Below are 23,737 nucleotides of genomic sequence, written 5' to 3' on the forward strand. Positions count from 1 at the left end.
ATTGGGTGATGTGATAAACACTTGGAAAAACAAATGTAAACTGTTCGATAGGGTGATGTAATAAACACTGGGTAAAATTAATGTAACCTGTTACATATGGTGATGTAACAAACACTTGGTAAAATTAATGTAACCTGCAAGAGAGGGTGGTGTAACAAACACTTGGTCAAACTCATGCAACCTGTTACATAGGGTGATGTAATAAAGACTTGGTAAAATTAATGTAACCTGTAAGAGAGGGTGATGTAATAAACACTTCGTAAAACTCATGTAACCTGTTACAGAGGGTGATGTAATAAACACTTGGTAAAATTAATGTAACCTGTAAGAGAGGGTGATGTAATAAACACTTGGTAAAACTCATGTAACCTGTGAGATAGGGTGATGTAACAAACACTTGGTAAAACTCATGTAACCTGTTACATCGGGTGATGTAATAAACACTTGGTAAAACTAATGTAACCTGTTAGATAGGGTGAGGTTATAAACACTTGGTAAAACTAATGTGGCCTGTTACATAGGGTGATGTAATAAACACTTGGTAAAACTAATGTTACCTGTTGCATTGGGTGATGTAATAAACACTTGGTAAAACTAATGTAACCTGTTGCATAGGGTGATGTAATAATCACTTGGTAAAACTTGTGTAACATGTTAGATAGGGTGATGTAATAAACACTTGGTAAAATTAATGTAACCTGTTAGATCGGGTGATGTAATAAACACTTGGTAAAACTAATGGAACCTGTTACATAGGGTGATGCAATAAACACTTGGGAAAACGAATGTCGCCTGTCACATAGGGTGATGTAATAAACACTTGGTAAAACTAATGTAACCTATAAGATAGGGTGATGAAATAAACACTTTTTAAAACTAATGTGACCTGTTAGATAGGGTTATGTAATAAACACTTGGAAGAACTAATGTAACCTGTAACATAAGGTGATGAAATAAACACTTGGTAAAACTAATGTAACCTGTAAGATTGGGTGATGAAATAAACACTTTGTAAAACTAATGTGACCTGTTCGATAGGGTGATGTAATAAACACTTGGTAAAACTAATGCAACCTCTTAGATAGGGTGATGTAATAAACACTTGGGAAAACTAATGTAACCTGTTAGATCGCGTGATGTAATAAACACTTGGGAAAACTAATGTAACCTGTTAGATCGCGTGATGGAATAAACACTTGGGAAAACTAATGTAACCTGTTAGATAGGGTGATGTAATAAACACTTGGTAAAACTCATGTAACCTGTTACATAGGGTGATGAAATAAACGCTTGGTAAAACTCTGTAACCTGTTGGATAGGGTGATGTGATAAACACGTGGTAAAACTGATATAACCTGTTACATAGGGTGATGTTTTTAACACTGGGTAAAACTAATGTAACCTGTGAGACAGGGTGATGCAATAAACACTTGGTAAAACTAATGTAACCTGTTAGATAGGGTGATGAAATAAACACTTGGTAAAACTAATGTAACCTGTTACATTGGGTGATGTGATAAACACTTGGAAAAACAAATGTAAACTGTTCGATAGGGTGATGTAATAAACACTGGGTAAAATTAATGTAACCTGTTACATATGGTGATGTAACAAACACTTGGTAAAATTAATGTAACCTGTAAGAGAGGGTGGTGTAACAAACACTTGGTCAAACTCATGCAACCTGTTACATAGGGTGATGTAATAAACACTTGGTAAAATTAATGTAACCTGTAAGAGAGGGTGATGTAATAAAGACTTCGTAAAACTCATGTAACCTGTTACAGAGGGTGATGTAATAAACACTTGGTAAAACTAATGTTACCTGTTGCATTGGGTGATGTAATAAACACTTGGTAAAATTAATGTAACCTGTTCGATAGAGTGATGTAATAAACACTTGGTAAAACTAATGTAACCTGTTAGATTGGGTGATGTAATAAACACTTGGTAAAATTCATGTAACCTGTTAGATTGGGTGATGTAATAAACACTTGGTAAAACTAATGTAACCTGTTAGATAGGGGGATGAAATAAACACTGAGGAAAACTAATGTAACCTGTTAGAGAGGGTGATGGAATAAACACTTGTAAAAGTAATGTAACCTGTGACATAGGGTCATGTAATAAACACTTGGTAAAACTAATGTGACCTGTTAGATGGGGTGATGTAATAAACACTGGGTAAAATTAATGTAACCTGTTACAGAGGGTGATGTAATAAACACATGGTCAAACTAATGTAACCTGTAACATAGGGGAATGTAATAAACACTTGGTAAAACTAATGTAACCTGTTAGATAGGGTGATGAATTAAACACTTGGGAAAACCAATGTAACCTGATAGGGTGATGTCATAAACAGTTGGTCAGACTCATGCAACCTGTTCAATTGGGTAATGTAATAAACACTTGGTCAAACTAATGTAACCTGTTACATTGGGTGATGTGATAAACACTTGGTGAAACAAATGTAACCTGTTACATTGGGTGATGTGATAAACACTTGGTAAAACTCATGAAACCTGTTACATAGGGTGATGTAATAAATACTTGGTAAAATTAATGTAACCTGTTTGACAGGGTGATGTGATAAACACTTGGTAAAACTAATGAAGCCTGTTACATCGGGTGATGTAATAAACACTTGGTAAAACTAATGTGACCTGTTAGATAGGGTGAGCTTATAAACACTTGGTAAAACTTATGTGACCTGTTACATAGGGTGATGTAATAAAGACTTGGTAAAACTAATGTTACCTGTAACATAGGGGAATGTAATAAACACTTGGTAAAACTAATGTAACCTGTTAGATAGGGTGATGAATGAAACACTTGGGAAAACCAATGTAACCTGATAGGGTGATGTCATAAACACTTGGTCAAACTCATGCAACCTGTTCAATTGGGTAATGTAATAAACACTTGGTCAAACTAATGAACCTGTTACATTGGGTGATGTGATAAACACTTCGTAAAACAAATGTAACCTGTTACATTGGGTGATGTGATAAACACTTGGTAAAACTCATGAAACCTGTTACATATGGTGATGTAATAAACACTTTGTAAAACTAATGTAACCTGCAAGATTGGGTGATGAAATAAACACTTTGTAAAACTAATGTGACCTGTTTGATAGGGTGATGTGATAAACACTTGGTAAAACTAATGTAACCTGATCGATAGGGTGATGTAATAAACACTTGGTAAAACTAATGTAACCTGTTAGATAGGGGGATGAAATAAACACTTCGGAAAACTAATGTAACCTGTTACATAGGGTGATGTAATAAACACTTGGTCAAACTAATGTAACCTGTTAGATAGGGTGATGTAATAAACACTTGGTCAAACTAATGTAACCTGTTAGAAAGGGTGATGTAATAAACACTTGGTCAAACTAAGGTAACCTGTTACGTAGGGGAATGTAATAAACACTTGGAAGAACTAATGTAACCTGTAAGATTGGGTGATGAAATAAACACTTTGTAAAACTCATGTGACCTGTTAGATAGGGTGATGTAATAAACACTTGGGAAAACTAATGTAACCTGTTAGATAGGGTGATGTAATTAACACTTGGTAAAATCATGTCACCTGTTCGATATGGTGATGTCATAAACACTTGGAAAAACTCATGTAACCTGTTACATAGGGTGATGTAATAAACACTTTGGTAAAACCAATGTAACCTGTTACATAGGGTGATGTAATAAACACTTGGTAAAACTAATGTAACCTGTTACATGGGGTGATGTAATAATCACTTGGTAAAACTTGTGGAACATGTTAGATAGGGTGATTTAATCAACACTTGGTAAAACTAACGTAACCTGTTCGATCGGGTGATGAAATAAACACTTGGTAAAACTAATGTAACCTGTTAGATGGCGTGATGTAATAAACACTTGGGAAAACTAATGTAACCTGTTAGATAGGGTGATGCAATAAACACTTGGTAAAACGAATGTCACCTGTCACATTGGGTGATGTAATAAACACTTGGTAAAACTAATTCACCCTGTAAGATGGTGTGATGAAATAAACACTTTGTAAAACTAATATAACCTGCAAGATTGGGTGATGAAATAAACACTTTGTAAAACTAATGTGACCTGTTTGATAGGGTGATGTAATAAACACTTGGTAAAACTAATGGAACCTGTTATATTGGGTGATGCAATAAACACTTGGTAAAACGAATGCAGCCTGTCCAATAGGGTGATGTAATAAACACTTGGTAAAACTAATGTAACCTGTAAGATTGGGTGATGAAATAAACACTTTGTAAAACAAATGTGACCTGTTAGATAGGGTGATGTAATCAACACTTGGGAAAACTACTGTAACCTGTAAGATAGGGTGATGCAATAAACACTTGGTAAAATCATGTCACCTGTTCGATAGGGTGATGTAATAAACACTTGGTAAAACTAATGTAACCTGTTACATCGGGTGATGTAATAAACACTTGGTAAATCTAATGTAACCTGTCAGATAGAGTGATGCAATAAACACTTGGTAAAACTAACGTAACCTGTTAGATTGGGTGATGTAGTAAACACTTGGTCAAACTAATGTAACCTGTTACTGAGGGGAATGTAATAAACACTTGGGAAAACTAATGTAACCTGTTAGAGAGGGTGATGAAATAAACACTTGGTAAAACTAATGCAACCTGTTAGATCGCGTGATGTAATAAACACTTGGGAAAACTAATGTAACCTGTTAGATAGGGTGATGCAATAAACACTTGGTAAAACGAATGTAGCCTGTCACATTGGGTGATGTAATAAACACTTGGTAGAACAAATGTAACCTGTAACATAGGGTGATGAAATAAACACTTAGTAAAACTAATGTAACCTGTAAGATTGTGTGATGAAATAAACACTTTGTAAAACTAATGTGACCTGTTAGATAGGGTGATGTAATAAACACTTGGTAAAACTAATGTAACCTGTAAGATAGGGTGATGCAATAAACACTTGGTAAAATCATGTCACCTGTTCGATAGGGCGATGTAATAAACACTTGGTAAAACTAATGTAACCTGTCAGATAGAGTGATGTAATAAACACTTTGTAAACTAACGTAACCTGTTAGATTTGGTGATGTAGTAAACACTTTGTCAAACTAATGTAACCTGTTACTGAGGGAATGTAATAAACACTTCGTAAAACTAATGTAACCTGTGAGATAGGGTGATCTAATAAATACTTGGGAAAACTCATGTAACCTGTTAGATAGGGTGATGTAATCAACACTTGGTCAAAGTAATGTTGATGTTAGAAAGGGTGATGTAATAAACACTTGGTAAAACTAATGTAACCTGTAAGATTGGGTGATGAAATAAACTTTGTAAAAGCAGAATGTGACCTGTTAGATACGGTGATGTAATAAACACTTGGTAAAACTTATGGAACCTGTTACATAGGGTGATGTAATCAACACTTGGGAAAACTAATGTAACCTTTAAGATAGGGTGATGCAATAAACACTTGAGTAAAACTAATGTAACCTGTCAGATAGAGTGATGCAATAAACACTTGGTAAAACTAACGTAACCTGTTAGATTGGGTGATGCAGTAAACACTTGGTCAAACTAATGTAACCTGTTACTGAGGGAATGTAATAAACACTTGGTAAAACTAATGCAACCTGTTAGATCGCGTGATGTAATAAACACTTGGGAAAACTAATGTAACCTGTTAGATAGGGTGATGCAATAAACACTTGGTAAAGCAGAATGTAGCCTTTCACATAGGGTGATGTAATGAACACTTGGTAGAACAAATGTAACCTGTAACATAGGGTGATGAAATAAACATTTAGTAAAACTAATGTAACCTGTAAGATTGGGTGATGAAATAAACACTTTGTAAAACCAATGTGACCTGTTAGATAGGGTGATGTAATAAACACTTGGTAAAACTAATGGAACCTGTTACATGGGGTGATGTAATAAACACTTGGTAAAACTAATGTAACCTGTAAGATCGGGTGATGCAATAAATACTTGGTAAAATCATGTCACCTGTTCGATAGGGTGATGTAATAAACACTTGGTAAAACTAATGTAACCTGTCAGATAGAGTAATGTAATAAACACTTTGTAAAACTAACATAACCTGTTAGATTGGGTGATGTAGTAAACACTTGGTCAAACTAATGTAACCTGTTACTGAGGGGAATGTAATAAACACTTGGTCAAACTCATGTAACCTGTTACATAGGATGATGTAATAAACACTTGGTAAAACTAATGTTACCTGTTACATAGGGTGATGTAAAGGCCCGGTCACACCTTGACGTTTTAGCCAGCGATAGCAACCGTATTAAAATGTATGTAAACGCTGGCTTACGTTGAACTTTTTGATGTTTTTTTTAGATTCAGACGTATTCATAGCGACTTGGTCTTGTGTATAACGCATTGGTAACGGACACAGAACGTTTCGTTGTGTTATAGATAACTTATACCAACGAATGCTGAACCTGTTGTCGGCCTACACAACCGATGCCCAACGATAGTCTAACTTAGGCATAGCGCGTTGCACGCATCGCCGACGATGTCGTGACGTAGCCTATTAAAAGGCTGACGCACAACCATTCGAATCATAACTGCCGTAGAAATGGAAGTGTCAACATCGCGGTCACATCTTGGCGATCTTGCCAGCGTATGCCGACCTAAGAAAAAATGTGTCTAAAACGTTGGGGCACGTCAAATACGGTATGAGTAAGTTTGGTATACCTGGGTAGAGCCGCTAAAGTATGGTATCATCATATGTCGTAGTAAGTAGAGTACGTCAAGAAATTTTAAACATGTTCAAAATTTTACGACGTACTTGGCATATTACACACGTTCCGCATGCGATGGGGATAAGTTGTACACACGATATGCGGACGCTTACACACGTCCACAAAGGCTACTTGTAAGCTACTCATAATTCGAAACACGTCGCGGTAATGTCTTTTACGCGAAACTTATTTCTAACTTATGTTTGACGTGCTTTGAACCAATTCTTTACGTAGTCCCAACACACATCGACGTATGTAGACGTATTCCAATGACGTCTTCCGGACGACAAAAAAATAAATTAACGTGTTTCTTGCTTACAACTGCCATATAAAGACGTGTTCCCAGCGGTTTTCGGAATTGGTATATAAAAATGCTGCTCATAAAAGTGGAACCCAACAGTGTTTTCGAGTCCTTTTGAGTCTATGTCCATGTCAGCAGTAACAGTATCAGTATCAGTATCAGTATTAGTATTAGTATTAGTAGTAGTTTGTTCATGTTGGCAGTAGTAGGTGAGTGTGAGTGTGAGGGGGAGGGTGTGGGTTATATGATGGATCGTCCTTGCGTCCGCGTGTCCACGGGTAGGAGACATCTTTTCACCATTGTTCGAAGTTCTTCGCGGCTAATTTTTATGGGGCTTTTTCAACAATGAGCTATAGCTTGTTTTACGATTTAGGTCTATTCATAACGGGTTGGACAAATGCACAATGAACTAATAATGTGCATAGAGCTTTGATTACTCATAGATGCGATATACCAACGAATAATTATCGTGTAGCTGAGCGTTCACAAACTATGCCCAACAATAGCATAACTTATCCATATCGTGCGGCAGTTTATCTTTGCCGGTGACGTGGGGTTTGCTATTCATAGGCTGCCATTAACGATTTAAATGGCTGCATCTCCACTATTGAAAGTAGGCAGCTTGCGCTCAACAATGGATTTTTTACACTCAACGACTATTAAACGGTACTACTCAGCTATTTTCATTGTTTACAATGAACGATTTAAATTGCTGTCACTCGCCTTTGTTTTTGACGCTGGGGTTTGGAAATTTGAAGCGTTTCTTCTGGAACGTGTTAAAACGCTCAAACTCGACTATTTTAAATAGATGCTGCCGATGGACAATTGGAATCATAGCCAAGCTAGACATCGAGTGTGAACATCCTCGTCATGCCGAAGAAAAGTTTGAAGAATGCTGCAAATAAGTGTCCTGGCCGTGGCCGTGGACGCTGACGCAGAGACGATCCGTTATACCGATGTCTTTCAGCCTATGAGTAACTTAAAAGTAACGTCTGTCGATGTGTGGCAACGATCGCGTAATGTGCCAACAACACGTTAATCATAGGTTAGAAATAAGTTTCGGGTATGCTAAACATTACCTCGGCGTGTCTCAACTTATGATTAACTTACAAGTAGCATGTGTTGACGTCTGTCAACGATCGCAGACCGTGCTTACAACTTGTGACCAGCGAGCGGAGCGTGTGAGTCATATGCCGGCATACGTCGTGAAATTTCAAGCATGAAAAAATTTGAGGACAACCAAATAGTACAACGTTTAAAGCCAGCGTACAACAACGTATGGCAGTATTTTTCAGCGTGCTCTCAATGTTATCAAAACTTACCCATAACGTATTCAACGTGTGCCAGCGTTTTAGAAAAAAAAATTCAAAAAATCGGGACACGTTGGCTGAAGCACGTCAAGGTGTGACCGGGCCTTAATAAACACTTGGTAAAACTAATGTAACCTGTCAGATAGAGTGATGTAATAAACACTTGGTAAAACTAACGTAACCTGTTAGATTGGGTGATGTAGTAAACACTTGGTCAAACTAATGTAACCTGTTACTGAGGGGAATGTAATAAACACTTGGGAAAACTAATGTAACCTGTTAGATCACGTGATGTAATAAACACTTGGGAAAACTAATGTAACCTGTTAGATAGGGTGATGCAATAAACACTTGGTAAAACGAATGTAGCCTGTCACATAGGGTGATGTAATAAACACTTGGTAGAACAAATGTAACCTGCAACATAGGGTGATGAAATAAACACTTAGTAAAACTAATGTAACCTGTAAGATTGGGTGATGAAATAAACACTTTGTAAAACTAATGTGACCTGTTAGATAGGGTGATGTAATAAACACTTGGTAAAACTAATGGAACCTGTTACATAGGGTGATGTAATAAACACTTGGTAAAACTAATGTAACCTGTAAGATAGGGTGATGCAATAAACACTTGGTAAAACTAATGTAACCTGTCAGATAGAGTGATGTAATAAACACTTTGTAAAACTAACGTAACCTGTTAGATTGGGTGATGTAGTCAACACTTGGTCAAACTTATGTAACCTGTTACTGAGGGAATGTAATAAACACTTGGTAAAACTAATGTTACCTGTGAGATAGGGTGATGTAATAAACACTTGGGAAAACTAATGTAACCTGTTAGATAGGGTGATGTAATAAACACTTGGTAAAACTCATGTAACCTGTTAGATAGGGTGATGTAATAAACACTTGGTCAAACTAATGTAACTTGTTGGAAAGGGTGATGTATTGAACACTTGGTCAAACTTATGTAACCTGTTACGTAAGGGAATGTAATAAACACTTGGTAAAACTAATGTAACCTGTTAGATAGGGTGATGAAATAAACACTTGGGAAAACTAATGTAACCTGTTAGATAGGGTGATGTAATTAACACTTGGTTAAATCATGTCACCTGTTCGATAGGGTGATGTAATAAACACTTGGTAAAACAAATATACTAAACACTTGGTAAAACTAATTTAACCTGTTACATTGGGTGATGTAATAAACACTTGGTCAAACTAATGTAACCTGTGACATCGGGTGATGTAAACACTTGGTAAAACTAATGTAACCTGTTAGATAGGGTGATGAAATACACACTTGGAAAAACTAATGTCACCTGTTTGATAGGGTGATGCAATAAACACTTGGTCAAACTAATGTAACCTGTTACAGCGGGTGATGTTATAAACACTTGGTAAAATCACGTCACCTGTTCGATAGGTTGATGTAATAAACACTTAGTAAAACTCATGTAACCTGTTACATAGGGTAATGTAATAAACACTTGGTAAAACTAATGTAACCTCTTACATAGGGTGATGTAATAAACACTTGGTAAAACTCATGTAATCTGTTAGATAGGGTGATGTAATAAACACTTGGTAAAACTAATGTAACCTGTTACATTGGGTGATGTGATAAACACTTGGTGAAACAAATGTAACCTGTTACATTGGGTGATGTGATAAACACTTGGTAAAACTCATGAAACCTGTTACATAGGGTGATGTAATAAATACTTGGTAAAATTAATGTAACCTGTTTGACAGGGTGATGTGATAAACACTTGGTAAAACTAATGAAGCCTGTTACATCGGGTGATGTAATAAACACTTGGTAAAACTAATGTGACCTGTTAGATAGGGTGAGCTTATAAACACTTGGTAAAACTTATGTGACCTGTTACATAGGGTGATGTAATAAAGACTTGGTAAAACTAATGTTACCTGTAACATAAGGAAATCTAATAAACACTTGGTAAAACTAATGTAACCTGTTAGATAGGGTGATGAATGAAACACTTGGGAAAACCAATGTAACCTGATAGGGTGATGTCATAAACACTTGGTCAAACTCATGCAACCTGTTCAATTGGGTAATGTAATAAACACTTGGTCAAACTAATGAACCTGTTACATTGGGTGATGTGATAAACACTTCGTAAAACAAATGTAACCTGTTACATTGGGTGATGTGATAAACACTTGGTAAAACTCATGAAACCTGTTACATATGGTGATGTAATAAACACTTTATAAAACTAATGTAACCTGCAAGATTGGGTGATGAAATAAACACTTTGTAAAACTAATGTGACCTGTTTGATAGGGTGATGTGATAAACACTTGGTAAAACTAATGTAACCTGATCGATAGGGTGATGTAATAAACACTTGGTAAAACTAATGTAACCTGTTAGATAGGGGGATGAAATAAACACTTCGGAAAACTAATGTAACCTGTTACATAGGGTGATGTAATAAACACTTGGTCAAACTAATGTAACCTGTTAGATAGGGTGATGTAATAAACACTTGGTCAAACTAATGTAACCTGTTAGAAAGGGTGATGTAATAAACACTTGGTCAAACTAAGGTAACCTGTTACGTAGGGGAATGTAATAAACACTTGGAAGAACTAATGTAACCTGTAAGATTGGGTGATGAAATAAACACTTTGTAAAACTCATGTGACCTGTTAGATAGGGTGATGTAATAAACACTTGGGAAAACTAATGTAACCTGTTAGATAGGGTGATGTAATTAACACTTGGTAAAATCATGTCACCTGTTCGATATGGTGATGTCATAAACACTTGGAAAAACTCATGTAACCTGTTACATAGGGTGATGTAATAAACACTTTGGTAAAACCAATGTAACCTGTTACATAGGGTGATGTAATAAACACTTGGTAAAACTAATGTAACCTGTTACATGGGGTGATGTAATAATCACTTGGTAAAACTTGTGGAACATGTTAGATAGGGTGATTTAATCAACACTTGGTAAAACTAACGTAACCTGTTCGATCGGGTGATGAAATAAACACTTGGTAAAACTAATGTAACCTGTTAGATGGCGTGATGTAATAAACACTTGGGAAAACTAATGTAACCTGTTAGATAGGGTGATGCAATAAACACTTGGTAAAACGAATGTCACCTGTCACATTGGGTGATGTAATAAACACTTGGTAAAACTAATTCACCCTGTAAGATGGTGTGATGAAATAAACACTTTGTAAAACTAATGTAACCTGCAAGATTGGGTGATGAAATAAACACTTTGTAAAACTAATGTGACCTGTTTGATAGGGTGATGTAATAAACACTTGGTAAAACTAATGGAACCTGTTATATTGGGTGATGCAATAAACACTTGGTAAAACGAATGCAGCCTGTCCAATAGGGTGATGTAATAAACACTTGGTAAAACTAATGTAACCTGTAAGATTGGGTGATGAAATAAACACTTTGTAAAACAAATGTGACCTGTTAGATAAGGGTGATGTAATCAACACTTGGGAAAACTACTGTAACCTGTAAGATAGGGTGATGCAATAAACACTTGGTAAAATCATGTCACCTGTTCGATAGGGTGATGTAATAAACACTTGGTAAAACTAATGTAACCTGTTACATCGGGTGATGTAATAAACACTTGGTAAATCTAATGTAACCTGTCAGATAGAGTGATGCAATAAACACTTGGTAAAACTAACGTAACCTGTTAGATTGGGTGATGTAGTAAACACTTGGTCAAACTAATGTAACCTGTTACTGAGGGAATGTAATAAACACTTGGGAAAACTAATGTAACCTGTTAGAGAGGGTGATGAAATAAACACTTGGTAAAACTAATGCAACCTGTTAGATCGCGTGATGTAATAAACACTTGGGAAAACTAATGTAACCTGTTAGATAGGGTGATGCAATAAACACTTGGTAAAACGAATGTAGCCTGTCACATTGGGTGATGTAATAAACACTTGGTAGAACAAATGTAACCTGTAACATAGGGTGATGAAATAAACACTTAGTAAAACTAATGTAACCTGTAAGATTGTGTGATGAAATAAACACTTTGTAAAACTAATGTGACCTGTTAGATAGGGTGATGTAATAAACACTTGGTAAAACTAATGTAACCTGTAAGATAGGGTGATGCAATAAACACTTGGTAAAATCATGTCACCTGTTCGATAGGGCGATGTAATAAACACTTGGTAAAACTAATGTAACCTGTCAGATAGAGTGATGTAATAAACACTTTGTAAACTAACGTAACCTGTTAGATTTGGTGATGTAGTAAACACTTTGTCAAACTAATGTAACCTGTTACTGAGGGGAATGTAATAAACACTTCGTAAAACTAATGTAACCTGTGAGATAGGGTGATCTAATAAATACTTGGGAAAACTCATGTAACCTGTTAGATAGGGTGATGTAATCAACACTTGGTCAAAGTAATGTTGATGTTAGAAAGGGTGATGTAATAAACACTTGGTAAAACTAATGTAACCTGTAAGATTGGGTGATGAAATAAACTTTGTAAAACGAATGTGACCTGTTAGATACGGTGATGTAATAAACACTTGGTAAAACTTATGGAACCTGTTACATAGGGTGATGTAATCAACACTTGGGAAAACTAATGTAACCTTTAAGATAGGGTGATGCAATAAACACTTGGTAAAACTAATGTAACCTGTCAGATAGAGTGATGCAATAAACACTTGGTAAAACTAACGTAACCTGTTAGATTGGGTGATGCAGTAAACACTTGGTCAAACTAATGTAACCTGTTACTGAGGGGAATGTAATAAACACTTGGTAAAACTAATGCAACCTGTTAGATCGCGTGATGTAATAAACACTTGGGAAAACTAATGTAACCTGTTAGATAGGGTGATGCAATAAACACTTGGTAAAACGAATGTAGCCTTTCACATAGGGTGATGTAATGAACACTTGGTAGAACAAATGTAACCTGTAACATAGGGTGATGAAATAAACATTTAGTAAAACTAATGTAACCTGTAAGATTGGGTGATGAAATAAACACTTTGTAAAACCAATGTGACCTGTTAGATAGGGTGATGTAATAAACACTTGGTAAAACTAATGGAACCTGTTACATGGGGTGATGTAATAAACACTTGGTAAAACTAATGTAACCTGTAAGATCGGGTGATGCAATAAATACTTGGTAAAATCATGTCACCTGTTCGATAGGGTGATGTAATAAACACTTGGTAAAACTAATGTAACCTGTCAGATAGAGTAATGTAATAAACACTTTGTAAAACTAACATAACCTGTTAGATTGGGTGATGTAGTAAACACTTGGTCAAACTAATGTAACCTGTTACTGAGGGGAATGTAATAAACACTTGGTCAAACTCATGTAACCTGTTACATAGGATGATGTAATAAACACTTGGTAAAACTAATGTTACCTGTTACATAGGGTGATGTAAAGGCCCGGTCACACCTTGACGTTTTAGCCAGCGATGGCAACGTATTAAAATGTATGTAAAACGCTGGCTTACGTTGAACTTTTGATGTTTTTTTTTTAAGATTCAGACGTATTCATAGCGACTTGGTCTTGTGTATAACGCATTGGTAACGGACACAGAACGTTTCGTTGTGTTATAGATAACTTATACCAACGAATGCTGAACCTGTTGTCGGCCTACACAACCGATGCCCAACGATAGTCTAACTTAGGCATAGCGCGTTGCACGCATCGCCGACGATGTCGTGACGTAGCCTATTAAAAGGCTGACGCACAACCATTCGAATCATAACTGCCGTAGAAATGGAAGTGTCAACATCGCGGTCACATCTTGGCGATCTTGCCAGCGTATGCCGACCTAAGAAAAATGTGTCTAAAACGTTGGGGCACGTCAAATACGGTATGAGTAAGTTTGGTATACCTGAGTAGAACGCTAAAGTATGGTATCATATGTCGTAGTAAGTAGAGTACGTCAAGAAATTTTAAACATGTTCAAAATTTTACGACGTACTTGGCATATTACACACGTTCCGCATGCGATGGGGATAAGTTGTACACACGATATGCGGACGCTTACACACGTCCACAAAGGCTACTTGTAAGCTACTCATAAGTCGAAACACGTCGCGGTAATGTCTTTTTTACGCGAAACTTATTTCTAACTTATGTTTGACGTGCTTTGAACCAATTCTTTACGTAGTCCCAACACACATCGACGTATGTAGACGTATTCCAATGACGTCTTCCGGTCGACAAAAAAAATAAATTAACGTGTTTCTTGCTTACAACTGCCATATAAAGACGTGTTCCCAGCGGTTTTCGGAATTGGTATATAAAAATGCTGCTCATAAAAGTGGAACCCAACAGTGTTTTCGAGTCCTTTTTGAGTCTATGTCCATGTCAGCAGTAACAGTATCAGTATCAGTATCAGTATTAGTATTAGTATTAGTAGTAGTTTGTTCATGTTGGCAGTAGTAGGTGAGTGTGAGTGTGAGGGGGAGGGTGTGGGTTATATGATGGATCGTCCTTGCGTCCGCGTGTCCACGGGTAGGAGACATCTTTTCACCATTGTTCGAAGTTCTTCGCGGCTAATTTTTTATGGGGCTTTTTCAACAATGAGCTATAGCTTGTTTTTACGATTTAGGTCTATTCATAACGGGTTGGACAAATGCACAATGAACTAATAATGTGCATCGAGCTTTGATTACTCATAGATACGATATACCAACGAATAATTATCGTGTAGCTGGCGTTCACAAACTATGCCCAACAATAGCATAACTTATCCATATCGTGCGGCAGTTTATCTTTGCCGGTGACGTGGGGTTTGCTATTCATAGGCTGCCATTAACGATTTAAATGGCTGCATCTCCACTATTGAAAGTAGACGCTTGCGCTCAACAATGGATTTTTTTTACACTCAACGACTATTAAACGGTACTACTCAGCTATTTTCATTGTTTACAATGAACGATTTAAATTGCTGTCACTCGCCTTTGTTTTTTGACGCTGGGGTTTGGAAATTTGAAGCGTTTCTTCTGAACGTGTTAAAACGCTCAAACTCGACTATTTTAAATAGATGCTGCCGATGGACAATTGGAATCATAGCCAAGCTAGACATCGAAGTGTGAACATCCTCGTCATGCCGAAGAAAAGTTTGAAGAATGCTGCAAATAAGTGTCCTGGCCGTGGCCGTGGACGCTGACGCAAGGACGATCCGTTATACCGATGTCTTTCAGCCTATGAGTAACTTAAAAGTAACGTCTGTCGATGTGTGGCAACGATCGCGTAATGTGCCAACAACACGTTAATCATAGGTTAGAAATAAGTTTCGGGTATGCTAAACATTACCTCGGCGTGTCTCAACTTATGATTAACTTACAAGTAGCATGTGTTGACGTCTGTCAACGATCGCAGACCGTGCATACAACTTGTGACCAGCGAAGCGGAACGTGTGAGTCATATGCCGGCATACGTCGTGAAATTTCAAGCATGAAAAAATTTGAGGACAACCAAATAGTACAACGTTTAAAGCCAGCGTACAACAACGTATGGCAGTATTTTTCAGCGTGCTCTCAATGTTATCAAAACTTACCCATAACGTATTCAACGTGTGCCAGCGTTTTAGAAAAAAAATTCAAAAATCGGGACACGTTGGCTGAAACGTCAAGGTGTGACCGGGCCTTAATAAACACTTGGTAAAACTAATGTAACCTGTCAGATAGAGTGATGTAATAAACACTTGGTAAAACTAACGTAACCTGTTAGATTGGGTGATGTAGTAAACACTTGGTCAAACTAATGTAACCTGTTACTGAGGGGAATGTAATAAACACTTGGGAAAACTAATGTAACCTGTTAGATCACGTGATGTAATAAACACTTGGGAAAACTAATGTAACCTGTTAGATAGGGTGATGCAATAAACACTTGGTAAAACGAATGTAGCCTGTCACATAGGGTGATGTAATAAACACTTGGTAGAACAAATGTAACCTGCAACATAGGGTGATGAAATAAACACTTAGTAAAACTAATGTAACCTGTAAGATTGGGTGATGAAATAAACACTTTGTAAAACTAATGTGACCTGTTAGATAGGGTGATGTAATAAACACTTGGTAAAACTAATGGAACCTGTTACATAGGGTGATGTAATAAACACTTGGTAAAACTAATGTAACCTGTAAGATAGGGTGATGCAATAAACACTTGGTAAAACTAATGTAACCTGTCAGATAGAGTGATGTAATAAACACTTTGTAAAACTAACGTAACCTGTTAGATTGGGTGATGTAGTCAACACTTGGTCAAACTTATGTAACCTGTTACTGAGGGGAATGTAATAAACACTTGGTAAAACTAATGTTACCTGTGAGATAGGGTGATGTAATAAACACTTGGGAAAACTAATGTAACCTGTTAGATAGGGTGATGTAATAAACACTTGGTAAAACTCATGTAACCTGTTAGATAGGGTGATGTAATAAACACTTGGTCAAACTAATGTAACTTGTTGGAAAGGGTGATGTATTGAACACTTGGTCAAACTTATGTAACCTGTTACGTAAGGGAATGTAATAAACACTTGGTAAAACTAATGTAACCTGTTAGATAGGGTGATGAAATAAACACTTGGGAAAACTAATGTAACCTGTTAGATAGGGTGATGTAATTAACACTTGGTTAAATCATGTCACCTGTTCGATAGGGTGATGTAATAAACACTTGGTAAAACAAATATACTAAACACTTGGTAAAACTAATTTAACCTGTTACATTGGGTGATGTAATAAACACTTGGTCAAACTAATGTAACCTGTGACATCGGGTGATGTAAACACTTGGTAAAACTAATGTAACCTGTTAGATAGGGTGATGAAATACACACTTGGAAAAACTAATGTCACCTGTTTGATAGGGTGATGCAATAAACACTTGGTCAAACTAATGTAACCTGTTACAGCGGGTGATGTTATAAACACTTGGTAAAATCACGTCACCTGTTCGATAGGTTGATGTAATAAACACTTAGTAAAACTCATGTAACCTGTTACATAGGGTAATGTAATAAACACTTGGTAAAACTAATGTAACCTCTTACATAGGGTGATGTAATAAACACTTGGTAAAACTCATGTAATCTGTTAGATAGGGTGATGTAATAAACACTTGGTAAAACTAATGTAACCTGTTAGATTGGGTGATGTAATAAACACTAGGTAAAACTAATGTAACCTGTTACATAGGGGAATGCAATAAACACTTTGTAAAGGTAAAACTAACGTAACCTGTTAGTTAGGGTGATGAAATAAACACTTGGTCAAACTAATGTAACCTGTTCAATAGGGTGATGTAATAAACACTTGGTCAAACTAATGTAACTTGTTAGATAGGGTGATGTAATGAACACTTGGTCAAACTAATGTAACCTGTTAGGGCCCTATCACACCTTGACGTTTTAGCCAACAATGGCAATGTATAAAAATGTATGTAAAACGTTGGCGTACGCTGAAATTTTAATGTTTTTTTTAAAGTTTTGGGCATATTCATAATGTGTTGGTCATATGCATAACATATTACTAACGGGCACAGAACGTTTCGTTGTGTTATTGATAACTTTTACCAACGAATGCTTCGCCTGTTGTTGACGTTCACAACCTATGCCCAATGATAGTTTAACTTACGCATAGCACGCTAAACGTATTGCCGGCGAACTCGTGGCGTTGCCTGTTAAGAACCTGCTGGACGCCGATTTAAATCATAACCGCCTGAGAATTTGAAGTGTCAACATCAGTCACACCTTGACGATTTTGCCAGCGTATGCCGACCTATGAAAAATGTGTCTAAAACGCTGGCACACGTCGAATATGGTGTAGGTAAGTTGTGTATACGTTAAGAGTAGGCTGGAAAACAATGAAGTACGCTGTCATATCACGTGGTACGTGTAATACGTCGTGAAATTTCAAGCATGCTGAAAATTTTACGACGTACTCGGCGTATGGCAAACACTTTCCGCATGCGTTGTCATATGTTCCTGGCACGCTCCGCGATCGTTTACACACGACGGACACACGTTACTTGTAGGTTACTCATAAGTCAAAACACGTCAAGGTAATATTTAACATACCCGCAACCTAATTTTCAACTAATGGGTAACATCCTTTTAACCTATGAGTAGCGTGCTCTGAACCTATGTTTAACGTGCTTGAAACCTCTGAGTAACGTGCATTGAACCTATTTGTAACTTGCCTTGAACCAATGACTAGCGTGCTATGAACCAATGACTAGCATGCGTTTAACCCAAGTATAACGTGCTTCTCACCTTTGACTAACATGCTATGAACCTATTTGTAATGTATCTAAAAAACGCACATTGTCGTATGTAGACTAATTAGATTGACATCTTCCGGACGACCACAGCACTTACTGAACGTGTTTCTAACTTCCATCTCCCGTGTAATGGCGTATTGGCAGCGTTTAGGGGAATTGGTATATATGCAAATGGGCTTCACAAGAGGAACCCATCATTGTTCCAGACTCCATGTTGAGTAGATGTCAATACCAGTAGTATCAGTAGTGGTAATACTATTAGTAGTAGTTGGTGTGCGTGACAGTAGTAATAGTAGTAGTAGTTGTCGTGGTAGCATTGGTAGTCGTAGTATGTCTGTCAGTAGTAGTATGTGAGCGTGATGGGGAGGGTGTGGGTGTGGGTGATGATGGATCCTCTTATCGTCCACGAATAGGAGACTACTTTACACCATTGTTTGATGTTCTTTTCGACTAATTTTTTTCTCATTCCCACGATGAAATATTTCTTTGTTTTACTTTTTAAAGTATTAAAAACGACTTTGACAAATGCATAATGTACTAGTAATGAACACAGAACGCTTCGATAACTTATAGATAAGTTATACCAACGATTGTTTTTCGTGTTTTAGTCGTCCACAACCTATGCACAACGATAGTCTAGCGTATGCATAGCGTAATAATTCCAAAGCACGTTATTCATAGGTTATAAATAAGTCACGGGTACCCTAAACATTACTTTGATGTGTTTTGACGTATGAGGAACTTTCAAGTAGCGTGTTGCGAAGTGTGAACAACGTTCATGTAGCGTGCTTACAAAACGTTACTCATTGGTTAGAAATAAGTTTCGGGTACACAAATATTACCTCTACGTGTTTCGACTTATGAGTAACATACAATTAACATGCATCAACGATCGCATAACGTGCCTACAACTTATGGCCAGCGTAGCGGAACGTGTGAGCCAAACGCCGAGTACGTCGTAAAATTTCAAGCATGCAAAATTTTTTGGACAAGCAAAAAGTACAACGTCTTAAACCAGCGTAATACGACCTATGGTAGTGTTCTTCAGCATGCAACTAACATACACATAACATACCCATAACGTATTGGACGTGTGCCAGCGTTTTAGACAAATTTTTCATAAATCGGAATACGCTGGCTAAATCGTCAAGGTGTGACAGCCCATTTAGATAGGGTGATGTAATAAACACTGGGTAAAACTAATGCAACCTGTTGGATAGGGTGATGTAATAAACACTTGGTCAAACTAATGTATCCTGCTACATAGGGTGATGGAATAAAGACTTGGTCAAACTAATGTAACCTGTTAGATAGAGTGATGTAATAAACACTTGGTCAAACTAATGTAACCTGTTAGGCAGGGTGATGAAATAAACACTTGGTAAAACGGCATTACAACCCAGATTTCATTAATTTATTTGCCTTTAAACCTTTATTAACCTCCACCACCGAAGGTAAAGGAGGTTCTATTTTCACCCCTTTCTGTTTATTTGTCTGTGTACAGGATATCTCAAAAGGTTGTGGATGGATTTGGATGAAATTTGGTGGACAGGTTGGGTGTGTGAGAAGAAAGAATTGATTCACTTTTGGTGAAGATCCAAATCCGGATCTGGATCTGATTATTTTTTAAGTGATTATTCACCATTGAGAGATCGGGCCAAAAACAATATATAGCACGTTATTTCAAAAATGTAATGGGCCCGATGTATTCTCATGGACCAGGCATTACGTAGTGGAGGTATGCGCTCGACCGAGTGCCCTTCTAGTTTCAATTGAATTACATTAGAACACAAATAATCTTCATAATACTGAAAAGAATCTCCAGTTTTGCAGTACTTGGACATGTTCTATCGGGTGGTGTATGTCATAGGAGCTGCCAAACGCAGCCCCTGGGAAATGGGCATGGAATGAGAGGGTGCAGTATCTGGGTGAAGAAGAGGCCGCCGATATGGCGAGGTGTGATGGTGATTGACACTGCATTGTGTGGTGATCAATAAAGCCTCCATCTTCAAAGCTGCAATTTAACGTCGTCTTATCACAGTGTACAAGGGCGATGTTTAAGACTGATTCAGTCGCGCTATACTTCCAGGTTTTTTTTTTCAATGATCTTTAAAACAATTATCGATTTAAAATTGTCATATATATTAGAACATTATCGTGTTCTGTGAACTCTCTAGTTCTTCATGAAATCAGTGTCGAGTGTGTAACTGCATCGCTCACACCACTGTGTGTGAACCCGAACGGCCCTTAATTATTGTTAAGAGGTGCATCATTTCTCACGTTTTGCAAAACTTGAAATGCAAGATTAGGATTGTAAAAAGTTCCAAGTCGAGGAACAATCATTACTGTAAATGTTCTGTCTTTACATGACTGGAATAAAATGACAAACCTAATCAAAGTGGCCAAAATGTTAAAAATTGGAGTTGAAACCAACTACCGAATCTTCCAAGCCGTGATACTGAGAGTTCAAAGAAGGACTAATCCAGCCATCCATCCATCCATCCATCCAGACCATACCCTGTACAGAGCGTCAGTGCTGCCGAAGCAGTCTCCTGGGCTATTGGTCACAATCCTGGATGGGTACTCATGAGTCAGAAGGGTGAGTGCGTCAGATGGGTACTCTGACGCAGGATACTCAAACGGCTCAATCGTCCCAGCAAGTTGGCACTCATTTTGCCGACCTCAGAAGGATGACAGACCGAGTCAACCCCACCAGGTATTAATTCAATGGTGGAGTGGGATTTGAACTCAGGACCCTAGGATCCCAAGCCCACCATCCTCACCATTAAGCCAACACCAGGCATAAAGAAGGACCCACGAGACATCTTCAAATGTATTTTTGAAACCAATAATACGAGCACCACGACAACTACTACAACGACTACAATGTTTCCCACCTTAGTGCAGGGTCGTCAAGGAAACATTTTGTCCCAAATACTTCACAAACCGGCTGGCTCAGCCAAACATTGGATTGAAGCGATTTGGGCAGGAATTTGACATTTGAGGGTGCTGGCGATAGCTCACCTACACTTAGTGAAACACACAGTGGGATCTTCAAATGTCCACCACATAATACAAGCAGACGTAACACCCAGCTCAACATCCATCTGAAAGACGGCATGCTTTATGTTGTAACATCCTGCCTGTGAAGCACCAAATAGTTTATAGTCAGGTATCGAACCCATGTGAGCTGTCCCATGTAGGATGACGTTCAAATAGAGAAGGTGACCATTATGGTGCCACAAGTGTTCATGATACAACGGTCAAGAAGTGAAAAAATACATATGCACGCACACCCACAAACACTTTTCGTTCATTTACGACAACGGAAGTAAGTGTTGTGATTGGTTGATGGCGGCCATGTTGGTTTCATCGAGCACCTTTAACTTTGCAAAGATGCAAGCACCCGAGTCCGAGTCCAACATATCTGACATTTGCTATCATTCGAATATGAACAGTGGTTCTGTAGATGACGACTTTTGAAATTTATTTCACAAATCCAAGATGGTCATCCTTCAAACCAACCAGGTTCATCGAATGATATGCACAAGATTCGATAATTTGGAATAATCCTGTGAAGTTCAATTTTATCGGTAGAGGTCTACAAGAAATTCGGAGTGAAAAATTGTTGCCAAGAAAAGAAGAATCATTCCTTCAATATCAACAGGGTCGGAAGCACGGAAGCTTTAAAAATAAAAATAAAAGTTAAAAAAGCAACTTACTGAATGTTGTTATGATCGTTCTTTTAAAACTTTCCCCAATGTTGAAGAAAGGCAAAAACAATAGGAAACCAAAGGCTTCCAGTTTACAGTAATCCTATATGGCCGCGGCACCGTCCCGTAAAGCGCTCCATAATTTTGAGTGCAGCACGTTGCTGCGGGTTTGCATCATTGCTGGGATCACCGCTGTGCTGCCGATGGTATCCTCTGTGGGTTAGAGCAGGGATTTGGAAGTTGTTCAGGGTACCAGTAATAACCTGCCGAGTCTTCATGAAAAACACCGTGGGAACTTTAACATCTACCAACTAATTCCAGCAAACGGGACATCCAGCTTAAGGTTCATCTGATGGACAGTGCACACTTTGAGGGCTCGGCATGCTTGTGAAATATCAGGGTGACAGTTTATGGCTGGGTCGAGATTCCAACTCGTGCTCGACAGCTCAGTAAAGTGCGCATATCTCTTGTCGGCTATCCTGCCAGCCAAACCACACATTGCACAATATATATATATATATATATATATATATATATATATATATATATATATATATATATATATATATATATATCTTCTTCTTCTTCTTCTTCTTTGGGCTGCTCCCGTTAGGGGTCGCCATAGCGGATCATCCGTTATGATCCGCATAATGATTTGGCACAGGTTTTACGCCGGATGCCCTTCCTGACGCAACACTGGTTGCCTCTTACGACACAGGGATAAGAATTGGGCTTTGCCATGATTCCGGCTGCCCTACACCCTCTCATAGCGCGGCCCAGCGCAGAGCTCCCGTCCTCAAGCGATCCTCCAACCCAAGCCTCCGAGTAGTCGGATTACAGGCGCACGCCACTACGCCCTGTCATATCAAATATATATATCTTCATCTTCTTCTTTCGGCTGTTCCCGTTAGGGGTTGCCACAGCGGATCATCCGTTATGGTCCGCATAATGATTTGGCACAGGTTTTATGCTGGATGCCCTTCCTGACGCAACCCTGGTCGCCTCTTACGACACAGGGATAAGGTACACCTATTTTAACCGGGGTATACACCGGGCCCAGTACACTGGTACTCATTTCGCCGACCTCGGAAGGATGACAGGCTGAGTGAACCTCCTGGTGTATTAATTCAGTGGCCCAACGGGGCTTGAACTCAGGACCTTTTGGATCCCAAGCCGCTGCGCCAACACCAGGATATATATATATACATATACATATACATATACATATACATATACATATACATATACATATATATATATATATATA

The 23,737-nt window shown here is 37.8% G+C and overlaps 2 protein-coding genes across 4 annotated transcripts in view; one reads left to right on the forward strand and one right to left on the reverse strand.

The window, feature by feature from the left end:
• Positions 1-23,737, reverse strand: part of LOC147025842 (DENN domain-containing protein 5A-like) — a 93,800-nt gene that overhangs the window by 12,019 nt on the left and 58,044 nt on the right. The window lies entirely within an intron of this gene.
• The window catches only part of LOC147025843 (importin-7-like), a 183,479-nt gene that overhangs the window by 10,782 nt on the left and 148,960 nt on the right, over positions 1-23,737 (forward strand). The gene's annotated exons all lie outside the window — the stretch shown is intronic.

The sequence above is a fragment of the Eptatretus burgeri genome, chromosome 5 (genome assembly GCF_056783735.1).
Source record: "Eptatretus burgeri isolate ZD-2024b chromosome 5, Ebu_testis_v1, whole genome shotgun sequence".
NCBI classification, from domain to species: domain Eukaryota; kingdom Metazoa; phylum Chordata; class Myxini; order Myxiniformes; family Myxinidae; genus Eptatretus; species Eptatretus burgeri.